Consider the following 12,743-nt stretch of genomic DNA (forward strand, 5'->3'; position numbering starts at 1 on the left):
CCCTTGGCGTCTGGTAAATAAGTCATTGAATTCTACGAAACACGTGGATGTTTCCCTCTGCCTGTCACTACCTACCTATCACTTGTTAGTAATCAAACAAACATCAACAAGATTGCAAAAGTAATCGATTCGTCAGGATTTGAACCTTACTGGCCATTTTTTCTGGAGGTGTGATGGTGGGATGATGTGCAAAAAAAAATACAGTTAGCGATCAAAACTTGTATTCATTTAAATTAAATGTTGGTTAAAAACGTACGTGGCTTTTGTTTTTTTTTTTTGTATAAATTATGATTTAGAATTAGATACACACTTAGAATAGACCTCAATGCTTTATTTAACAGTCTATTATGCAGCCTAATATAACGGTTGTTCTAGGGTACATGCGATGTTTCAGTAATAATGCAATAGTAGACTCATTAGTAATATGAACCCATAGCTTGATTAAACTGCGACCGCGCCTTGATTCCGTACTGACGTTGACATATTGCACTACGTAGTTAGTTCATCAAGGCTGTGTTCTTTTTAGGGTTCCTTAGTACCCGAAGGCTGAAAAAGAGATTCATATTAACTAAGCCCCCGCTGTCTCTCCGTTTATCTGCCTCTCTCTTTTTTACATTTGCGGGCATATCTGATCAAAATTAATAGAGTTGGACCAAAATAAGTTTGCAATGATTTAGATAGCACACGCAGTGCAAGTGTTTTTTTTAAACTTCTATGAAATTATGACGTATAAACAACACTTGCACTCCGAATGCTATCAAAATCGTTGCGGACTTGTTTTGGTTTTTTCGTGTAACCTATTATTTTTATACAATTTTCATCATAGGCTCAGCCAACAATAGAGTTACAATAAGCTTCAGTTATATTTTTATATTGATGCCTAGTTCTCGTACGACTGTTTAACTTCACTTAAAATTTCAAATGTAATTGCATGCTAGTATTTGTAGTTCTTTAAGGGATGATCATAGAGAAGAATGCCATTCAATAGCGACGCTAAAAGTTTACGTTGCACTTTTGTGGCTAATAAAAAATCCCTAAAAAAGACTGACAAAAAAGTTGCATATCAGCAGAATCTAAAATCCCTCAGCATTCAGTAAAAAAATTATGCATGAACATTTTAGCGTAAAAAAACTTTAATTTCGATCGATCTCACCATTTCTCTAAGGACCTTAAATTCCCATACAAAAAGGAATTTGGAAGAATGAGCCGTGTGCGTTTCAGGGTAATCATATAATAATGAAAATTTGTATTACGCTTGAAAGAGTTAAAACACCCATTTACCTACTTAACACAGTTTTCTCTATTCTAAAACTTTCGATTTGCCCCTCGACATCCGTTACGGGAGGTTCTAGAGGTGGCAAGCCAAACTTTTTAGGCTTAATACTTTTTACTCTACAGTTTTTATACACCGCGTTTTATTAAATTCCGTTAACTGCGGGGTATCGGTAACTACGTTTAAGGAAACTAAATGGCATAGTGAATTTAAAAAATATACCTATATATATATTTTTTTTTTTACTTCATTTTCATTAAAAGTAATTAAAAGTTGCATATAACGTTGCTGTAACACGGATATTATATTAATGTAATGTAAACAGCCCCTTAGGCAAGTGTACACGCTCATAGGGGCCTTATAAGATAAAAATAAATTATTGATTATCCCCGAAATGGAGTTAATTAGAATACCGGTGTCTTTGCGAAAGTTTACTTGGGTCAGGGATGCACCCTTGATATCAACAGAAAAAAAAAACACGGTGTTTTTGCAGTAACGTTAGATATTAAGTATATCTTGATCGTAATCTAGTCACTCTTCGGTGCAGTGAGGAAATTATCATGCCAATTCTTCGTTTTCGTTTTATCCTTTCGAACGCTATGAACCTGATAAACCCCAAAAGGTGACGTAAGATGTTAGGTAACAGGAATAAGAGAAATAGGAGATTTACGCATAATAACATTGAACATGACCCAAAATGGAAGTACTTCACGTAAGTGACAGTATATTATGTCGCTAATGACTCTATTAAGTATTATTATGACTATTATGAGTTATGTAATAAAATAACCGAGTTGTCCCCAGCCTACATCTAATAACTAATAAGAATAATAAAGACACTTTATAAATACTATTTTTACTACATTGTTGCACGAGGGACTTAATTTTATGACAGCATCGCTATACCTACTTACTCCACCTCGTATCTATATATAAGATACGTATATCAGATACGAGTTTGAGTAAGTATAATAACGATAAGTCATTGTAATTGGTTCGTTAATATGATATTAAATGTCTAGTATTCATTAATACAAGACTTTTCAAAATAAGCAATTAATTGAACTTAATTGTACTGTTACCGAAATTAGGCAAGTATAATTTCATCTGAAATGAGTGTAATGTTACTAAAATTAAATTAAGCCCAGGCAAGCGTTGTTGAACCAGTTTCTTCTTTGAGAAGGCACCTAGGACTCGCAGGGTGTTCCGGGTAGACAATATGACGACAGTATTATTTACAGTGCGGTTGTTGCGGCGGTGCCATGACGCGGTTAGATGATTTACACCGACCGCATCGAACACGAGTAGCCATCATGACGTCTATCAATTTCTCAAGGAGTACGCAAAAATCACGTAAAAGGCTGTCAATAGCCAATGATCATTAAATTAACGTTGAGTCATCAATCGGACAATCGATTACCGATACTCTGCATACGATCTTCAAAGAATTGCGGAAGAGTTCTTTCGTCTCACAATTCTCACAACACGTGCATGGACGGCGCACACTTCTCCCTTCTGTGGTTCGAAAATTAAGAGGAATTCCTAGTGGTGATTTTTCCATACAAACGCTCTCGACTATTTCCTCCCTGGATTTTGAACCTAGAGCAATGATTTTTTCAAATAAGATCAATATCATCAATATCTATGCCGCTATGTTTTGCTTTTTTGGATTATTTTATTTTGAAGAAACTTACAGCGCCTCAAAAATCGCAAAAACGGCTCAATTGAATTGGCTGTAAAAAAAGGCACAGTATACAAATATGACAATAAATATCCAAAAAATCAAAACATAGCGGCATAGATTATTTCTTCCTCTTGCAATTTCCAAAATTTCATAATGATTGGTTGCGTTTTGGAGGAGGAAACAGTCGAGAGCGAAACCTCGATTTTTGAGTTTTTTGCGAGTGAATTTTAGTCCGAGCTGCAGTTGTCCTTATCGCACGAATTGGAGGCGGAGACAGTTTATAAATATACGTACACAGAAGGATTAGTGATGGGCATAACATCCTTATTAGGGATTGCAGAACCGGTACTGTTTTAAAGAACCGGGATTTTCGGTACTGGTGGAAATAGGAACAGGGATTTCCCGGTACTTTCGGAACTGGTCTAATTATTTCATTATTTTAAATAAAACGACAGCATTTTGCGAATTTAATAATCAATTAATCACAATTTCTTTTACTACGTATGATCACAATAAACAAGGCAATTTTTTTTAGAAATACTTATAGTATTTTACATTGCTCACACTTGTGCGTCACAAGTAAAAGATAACTACTTACTTTGATGTTTGCCACTAGATAGCAAAAATGAAATTACATTAACGAGGGAAATTATATATAATATAAGTATCGCAGTCGTATTGTATAATCCACCGTATTACAATACGGCTAGCCGATATCAAAATAAGGGCCATTTTGAAATGCGGCGGTTCAACGATTAAGGTAGGTATGTTGGGTAAATACCGGATGCGGGTGAAGAACGTAGGACATTCATGTCTCCCTAATTTGGCTTTATTTTTTTAATGTTGGCAACATTGTGTAAGATGCCATTTCATTACGCCTCGACTGCCAGTGTCCCCGCGTCGCTCAGGGCGTCGGGCTTGTGCTATGCGCAATCACAGGGAGCAAGATATTTTCGCAATTTTTTTCTTCTATCCGATCTTCGCCCTGTAATTTATTTTGCGTATTGTGACGAAACTGTTTTTGTTTTAATGTATAATTTCTTTTTCGATATTTTTTATATAACTATCCAATCAAAACAGACCTAGGACTGCTGCAGACCGATATCCGATCTTGACCCTTCCAGGTAAAGATCCGAGAGAAACAACCCGATCTTTACCTATTTAAAAAACAGCAGTGATTGTCAAACTTTAAATTTTCTTCAATTTACCTACTGACCTACTTAATTATCACATTTATTGTTTTCTTGATCACACTTTCGTACCATTATTTTTATCCAGTACCACTACCAACGCGACGGTAAATCAAAACGAAGAGATTTTGGGAGTCTATTTTGTATGTATGTATATTGTATGTGTATGTACACCTACTTACGGACAATGTCATTTTTTTAATTTCCGCAACTCAAAGGTAGCCTGGAAGAGATCGCTTTTTAGCGATAAGACCGCATGTTGTTTACCTGTGCTTATGTTTCTGTTTTCTTTTGTATTGTTTTCTTTTATTGAGGTGTGCAATAAAGAGTATTTATATTGTATAGAGATGATGATACATGTTGAATTTTATAACAAAATCGAGTAAAATAGATAGCAAATGAGCAATTTTTTGCAATAAAGTACCTACACATACAGATGCATATGTAGATGTGCACGCATACATACATAGCTAGTTTCGGATACAAAATAGAGATAGGGCTTCGAAATTAGTTTCCTTAAAATGCTTCAAGAGGGCTCCCTTTTCCTGTATATTTACTTTACTCTTTACATACGATCCTTACATTTTATTAAAAAAAAGATTGTATATCAACTACTTATATATATAATTTCAAAATTATACCAATAAAATCGCAATTTTACTTATTTTCCATACTTCAAGATGGGCTCTCAGTGACTTTGACCTTTTTAAAGAACTACTTAGTCTTTTTGATTTCTAAGTTTGATTCTTATTTTTTTGGCGACCTTCATTAAAAATGAAATGACTGAGCACGATTATTTTTTTATTTAGATTTTTGTCCCTCCTACTTAAGCACGTAATATCTTCCAGTACATTCCTTTCAATAAACAATACATTTACACTTTCACTAAACCTGTACAGTTCACGAGATCTTAAATTGTCAAAACTTCGAAACCTATCTATTATTTTAGTCGTTTTTCTTATTTTATTACTTCGGGTAAACCTTACAATAAGAGGTTTCTTAGCACATTGCTTACATATCAAATTGCCTTATATTAGGTATCAAAGTTTGAGAGCCACAATTTCCTTCTGACATAAGTATCAAAGTTTGAGAGCCACAATTTTACCAATTTTTGTATCAGGGTTAAGATCGGATTCAAAAATACGAATTAAAAACTTTCGATGACAACTTTTAAGTTTGTAATTATTGGTGGCTGCAATTTATATACATTCGAGAAGGGTAGAAACCGGACCTATTTTTTTGTGATATCTTATTCTCTTTCCATTAGAAGCAACTTTTATTTCACCATCCTATGTTCTCCCTTGATGGCAAAACACTCGTTACCCTAAAAAAAGTATGTCTCATCTTTACACAGGTACAAAACTGAAACCGTTCTATATTGAAGATTACCAAAATTCAGGCCGAATCTACGGTTATTATTTAACGATTTGCTCCATACTTCAAGAATCTATCATGTGCTAAGATCTTGAAAAAACGTTTTTTCACGAGTTCTCTCAATTGGTCCCAAAATTGTCCGGCATTACCCCAACATACTTTACTCAGATTGTCATTGCGATACGTTCTTCAATAAGGCGACCCAAGTTTAGCCCCATCGTACTACAAGTAAAATAGATTGTAGTTTAACCATATATTTATACCTACTTACAAAATTTCACAACACACCATGATCACACCCAACTTACTGTCACGGATAGGTACAGTCAAGTGTAAAAATATGGGTGTACACATCTTACTCAAAAATATGTCTCATAGCATCTTATACCAGTGTAATAAGAGCGTAGTACCATATTTATGAGAAGATTCTTTCGATACATATTTTTGCACTTGACTGTACGACGACGACCGAAGCAGGGACATCATTCTTTTTTGCAGTTTTTACCTATATGGTAATTAATAGATACAGTATAATATAAAAATGAAAAACAATATTATGTGATCAAAATATGAGATCTGTGATATGAGACCAAAAACAACTTGCTTCGGGCAGCGCAGGATGAATTCCGTCTGGCTCGCGGGCGACGTCGACATGTCGACGCAACGGCGCGCAATGAGTGAGCGCTTACGTCTCGCGTCTGTGTGTGCGCACTCACACTTAGATAGCTCCCGCTCCCGCTCACCGCAGCGCGACAGAAACATAGCTTCAAAAATTCGAGATTTGAAAAGTTGCTCAGCTAGGAATTGCTCTTAAAGAAACTGAGCTTCTTGCATTTTAGGCAAATATCAAATATCAAGCTAAGGCGCATCAGTGCGACTGAAACAGCATAAAAATATTGATCATTGTTGAAGGTTTCAGTTTGACTGCATTTAAATACTTAAGCGTGCGTGCGACAGGTCACATAACAATTTTAGGACAATCTGATAAAATGGACAATTTGATTGTACAGTGCGAACGAAAACATGAAATTCAAGGCTTGCCGATCCTACTATTGTAAATTGTGCCTATATTGTAAACCTACGCGTGGAAGGCTAGATAAAATTTACAATTAAATACCAATTTAATTTATGATCTAATTGGTAATTTGATTGTTCCGTCTAGATTGGCCTTAAAGTTTAGAAATGCCAGTACATGTCAAATAATAATATATTAAACTTTAATGTTTACAACATAGGTACCCTAGGGTTGATACAGTAGGTAGGTATTTAAACTTGTGTGTTTCCTTGTTTAAAAGAATCGGTTGTATCATAAGTTTAGTGTGCGATGTCTAATGACATTGACAACACACAAGGGGTTTTTTCGCTGTGAAATTTCGCATACCTACTATATATAACAATATAACTCAGTAAGTTGTGGTTCATCATCATCATATTAGCGGAAAATCGTCAGCAAACTAGACCGAAGCGAGACTGAGAGTCAACATTAATTGTTTTAGCCTCATTCCTTGGTTCAATTTGGTAAAAAAATATTTAGGTATTTACGAGAAATGTATGATTTAGATCAGTGGTGGCCAACTTTTTTCATGGGGGTCAGAAAATTTAAAAAATCCGAGGAGGGCTGGAACTGCAGTATAAATACATTTTGATTTGAAACCGTTATCTCTCGAGCTATATACTAATTGTTTCGAAGGACCGGCGGCGGTGGGCCGGATGAAAGCCTTGCGCGGGCCGGAGCTGGCCCGCGGCCCGTACTTTGCCCACCACTGACTTAGATTTAGATTTATTATTTCATAATATTCGATTACAAAATAAATTATTTTAAGCTAATCTACATAAAGTTATATTATGATCGTCAACTAATTATAATTATACAATGTCAAGATAGAAAAAAAACATCAAATATCAATAACAAAATAAATGAGCTATAATATTAAGTTAAGAATGGGGCTTTTTCCTTTCGGTACTGCGGATTTGTTGGCAGAAGTTAGGTAGAGTTAAACTTTAAAGGTCAAAGTCCTATGACATTATGACGTTTAAATAACACTTCCACAGTTTGCACTATCAAAATCGCTGCCAACTTAGCTTGATCTAAGTATAGTACCTATTTATACTAGGCCGTGCATATACACGGGCCGATTTTATTTTGTTGTCGATTTCTTTTTGTTAGTTTTGGGTCAAATTTGGCTGGTGAAGAGCTTCATTCTGGTCGGAATAAATAAATAAATTTAAACTTGTCGAGAAAAAAATTATAGGCACGTAATTTTCTTTTGCGATGAGTTACGAAAATACCAAACGTTTTCAAAACACAGAGGGAGATTTTTCAAGACAAACCTACATTGAAATGGATATTGCATAGAATAGGTAAGGTAGGTAACTATCTATCAACCAAATTTTATCGAAATATGACAGAAAAAATCTGCAACAGAATGAAAATCTAAGGTATTTAAAATATAAAAAAAAAAAATAGGAGCACATTGTCGAACTATAAGTAGAGACATGACATGACTCTAAAGCATCTACATGCTTCTGCCACTCTTGAAAATAGTTGCCTATGTTACGTAAGTATATCCCTTATCTTTCACTAGAAACGGTACAATCTGGAAAAATCTTCGCAACCGTCTTAATTACTTGTAGGTAATTTATCCGCAAAGAATTATTGACTACAGAAGAGTTGTAAATTCTAAGAAAATCGTGGATTTGAATTTGATGGCTAAATTAGACGGCACTGTACTGCGCCATGTTTTAACAAATGAATAGAGCGTAGATGAGAGGACAAATTATGTAAAACGTAAGTTTATCTCTAAAGCCTATTATAGTTATAGCACACAAGACTACATGAATGATGATACACCGTGGGATTTAGTGTGATTGAAAATAATTAATTATTTATTATGGTAATAATGATAAAATTTATAACTGAATTCTATTCTAGAAAGATTTAGATTTATTTATTTTACTCTAGAAAGGTTCTTATGATGTACGCTGATGACATTGCACTGACAGATGAGGACAAACAGAAACTGGAGCATAAAGTGAACAAATGGAAGGGTGCGCTAGAGAATGGCGGTCTGAAACTAAATGTTGCGAAGACCGAGTACATGGCATGTGGCGGCACGGACCCCGACCCCATAAAGGTAGGAGACGAATTTGTCGTGAAAACGAATAAATTCAAATACCTTGGTTCCGTTCCGTGCTGCACGAATCTGGTGAAATCGATCACGACGTCCAAGTCCAAATAAGTGCTGCTTGGGCAAAATGGCGAGAAGTAACCGGTGTCATCTGCGACCCTAGGATACCGGTGAAGCTAAAGGGCCTTGTGTACAAGAGCATCATCCGCCCAGTCCTATTATATGGTAGCAAGACCTGGCCTGTCCTCGGAAGACATGTCCAGCAGCTTCACGTCACCGAAATGAAGATGTTGCGATGGATGTGTGGCGTTACGCGATTAGATCGCATACGTAACGAACACATCCGTGGCAGCCTTGGAATTCGTGACGTAGCGGATAAGCTGCAGGAAAGTCGCCTCCGATGGTATGGATGGCCATATAAGCCGCAGACCAGTAGACTACGTCGGAAATAGATGCCTCAACCTCACTGTCCAAGGCCCTAGATCACGCGGCCGCGGTAGGCCTAAGAAGCGCTGGCTGGAGGTCGTGAGAGCGGACATGGAAGAGAACAATCTCACATCTGAGGATGCCGAAGATCGGGCAAAGTGGAGAAGATTAAGTAGGAAAGCGGACCCTGGCGTTAGGCCGGGAAAACGCTAGGTTGAAGAAGAAGACTCTAGAAAGGTTCTAGACTAGTAAGTTTTATACAATTTTGGTGTTTGACTATCCTTTTCTAAAATTCGTATTATTATGTTTGACATATCTATAATAATACAATACTTTTAAAGAACAATAATAACCGCATTAATAAATTTCTCTGATATTTAGATAAGATGATATTTGTACAACTTGACAATTTAAAAGTGTTTGTTGCTATGCTAGACCTATTTGAATAAATAATATTTTGATTTTGACGTGCATACTCCTGTGGCGCTCCACAGGATTACAAAAGAAGAGAACTAATGCTACTGGTTGATTCCCGCACGCCTTCTCTCATCTCCGTTCCAGTGGAAACGCCAGACAGCGCGAGTTCCTGCACATTGGCAGAGCTTGGTCTAGAGGACTGACTCGCTACTCTATTCGTTAGGTGTAATCAAAGCTAATGCTACATAATGCTGCATAACTTGTACGGAGTTATAAAGCGCCATCTATGTACATTAGCTGTTTAAATCGAAACACTTTTTTTCTCAGACTTTTCAATTCTTATACTCTTTGGTGTTTATAGTGATCTGAATTATCCTAAGTGGTTTAAGCTATCAGTACCTAATTGATAACATATCTTGATGCCATCTTGCATTATCGCGATCGCGATATTAATATATCTATGTAGGAAAGTATTTATAGTCTCTCTGAGACTTCCTTTAATGAATATTGGATACTTAAGAGGTATTATATAGGTAGGTAATAGATTATAAGTACAACAGTCTGTCTACAAAAATGTCCAATATTCCATCTGTTAATTTTTTTTATCAAGGCAACTACTTAAAACCATTTTTTTTTAAATGCCTGATGTAGTTTTAACTTGTACTTTTATGAGTATGTACGCTCTCATCATCGTAGTATTATAGTGGTCTAGTTAGTTAACTTGGAGGAACTTTACATATATGTATGTTTTTAGTTGAAATAATTAATTGGAGTTAATAAAATTTATAATACGGATTTTAGTTGACCACTTGAAAATGCCAGTACCGATTCTGTTTACTAAGATATGCTGCCATTCCACCAAAATAATGCTAACGTTAAGATATGAAAAACGTGGAAAAAAATATAATAAACCTACCTACTCAACCTCTTTAGCGATCGAGGATAGGTGAGGATAATTGGAAATAATGATGTTCAAAAGATGTCTGAATAGGTATCGTTCAAAGCGATAAGAAGCCTTAGGTAAATAGCCTATCGCTTACCGTTTACCGGTTCTTGTATCTACATCATTTTGCCAATGTTATTTTATGATGAACTCACTAAGGACTTGTACCTACCATAAATTTATTAGCTGAGCCGCTTCCATACTAGGTACTTTGGCCAGGATTAAATTAAGATCTGTCACCAAGTTATCGAAGTTATAATTTGTATAACGTATAACCCACATTTTTGTACATTTTGTTTATATTCTTCATTAATTTAGCCAAATGAGGGTTAAAATTTTCAAGGTGCTGTCATTTTGTTTATCAGATTCAGAAGGACGTTCGCCTATTGTCATGGATGGTTGAGTTTCACGTGTTTTTAATCTTCATTTAGTTTCAGTTTTAATCAAGATTTTTTTTTCCAACTTTTTGAATATTTGTAACAATTGTATTTTTTTTAAAGTATGTGTATGTATGTGTCTAATGTGAGTTATGTGCCTCGCCGTACTATCTTGAATGTTTGTTAATACCTCGCTATAAACTCAGAAGTGCCAGGCAAATAGACGCAACCGCAAGATAATAAAAATCAAACAATCACAACTCACCTTAAAACGTATCTTTTGGGAACAGACAATTAAAACTTCCGATTCCAATAAAAACTCACTTCACAAACACAGTCAGTCACAAATCAAATAATTAATCTGTATTTTTTTTATGATGTTCTATTGTTTTTATTCGCGCACCGGCGTTCCGTTTCGCGATGTTGCGGCTAAAACGAGCGGCACCGCAGCGCGTCCGGTCGGCTGCTAGCGACGACCGCTAAAGACGACGCAGCCTTCCAGCGACCCTATATAAGCCCACAACTCGCCCTTACACCAGACACTTTTAATTAACAATCTTCGTTCTAGTTATGACAAGATTTCTTCCAGTTCCAGCGAGCCTTCCCGCAGCCATCATGTTTATTTTTAGTTCCAGCGTATATTTACTTCGGATAAAGCTAAGGCCCAATTTATGAGGTGGGATATGATGCGAATTCATTCGTTTGCATTCGCCAGCAGTTGAAAGTTAGTAGAAAATTAGTTCTCATTCAACTTTGCTGATAAATGCTGAACAAATGTAAATACTCTAACTGAATACGCAGCAGTCAACGCTCCGTGGTTGTTGAGCCATTTAGGGTTCTAACTAAATTGGATATTCCATAAGGTAAGTATTAAACAACCATTTTAGCTTGGAACCTAAATGGATCAAAAATCGCGGAGCGTATTTACCTATGTTTTTGAGGAATGCACATGCACAAGTATGGAAGAGGGATGCCCTCACGCCTATGTACTTCCCTATGTAAGGGGGGCACTCGCATTCCTTTGAAAAAATAATAAATATTTTTAGGCAAGTGAGGCCCTTACAGACTAACATACGAGTACAATAATATTTCTTAAAAACACTATAGCTATAAAATGGTTTTCTGCTGTTTTAGAATGAATTATATACAGAGCATCGCTCTATTATGAGTAGAAACGATTACGAAGTAGATTTAAATGTTACGAATTAAAACAAAAATATTGCTTTGATAATCCGCGAAAAGATAACTTACTAGTCAATCAGTGCCGATTTTTATATGCAATTAATGCTCCGTATTTTTACACGCCATAAACTGACTTTTCAGTTGTCGGACGCCAGACCGTCTACATCTCCTGAGGATGCCTATCAGAGAGGCGAAACACGTGTCGAGTTTTGTCATTTTGGTGGTGTTTTTTTTATATTTATTTGCGTATTTATTTTTGCGGTGAGAGGGAGGGAACAATAATTGCATGTAAAACATATGCAAGTAAGTATAACGCCACTGATTGACTAGCACGTTATCGTTTCGCGGATTACCAAAGTAACATTTTTGTTTTAATTAGTATGGATTTCCGCAAAGTAACGTCTGATTCTATTCATTATTTTAAATATGATGAGTTCATAGGTCTGGCACGAGCTCAAAATCAACTCGTAGGTACGATTATGAAACTTTGGTTTATTATGATTTAAGTTCCGGCTTTCCACGAGAACTGCTCGTAAAGTTTATTTCGTAGCGTCTGTTCCTAGTGTTCCCACTTGAAATTTCAGAAGAGTTCTAGTTCAACCAATGAGGTAGTCAATTGAAACAATCCTCCGTCAGAAGTCATAAGCATGCTTTACCTATGATTTCTGTGAGTTTTTTTGTTAGGTACCTACACTTGTTTTCACGCGACCAGACAACACATTATTAATTTAGTCGGATAGCTCCTGCAC

The 12,743-nt window shown here is 36.0% G+C and overlaps 1 protein-coding gene across 1 annotated transcript in view; it reads right to left on the reverse strand.

Moving 5' to 3' along the window:
- The window catches only part of LOC133527139 (bumetanide-sensitive sodium-(potassium)-chloride cotransporter), a 62,957-nt gene extending 51,524 nt beyond the window's left edge, over nucleotides 1–11,433 (reverse strand). Inside the window, exon 1 of the mRNA XM_061864027.1 lies at nucleotides 11,078–11,433. The gene's annotated coding sequence lies outside the window, so the exon portion shown is untranslated. The remainder of the gene's footprint in view (nucleotides 1–11,077) is intronic.
- Between the last annotated feature and the right edge of the window lie 1,310 nt (nucleotides 11,434–12,743).

The sequence above is a fragment of the Cydia pomonella genome, chromosome 17 (assembly GCF_033807575.1).
Source record: "Cydia pomonella isolate Wapato2018A chromosome 17, ilCydPomo1, whole genome shotgun sequence".
NCBI classification, from domain to species: domain Eukaryota; kingdom Metazoa; phylum Arthropoda; class Insecta; order Lepidoptera; family Tortricidae; genus Cydia; species Cydia pomonella.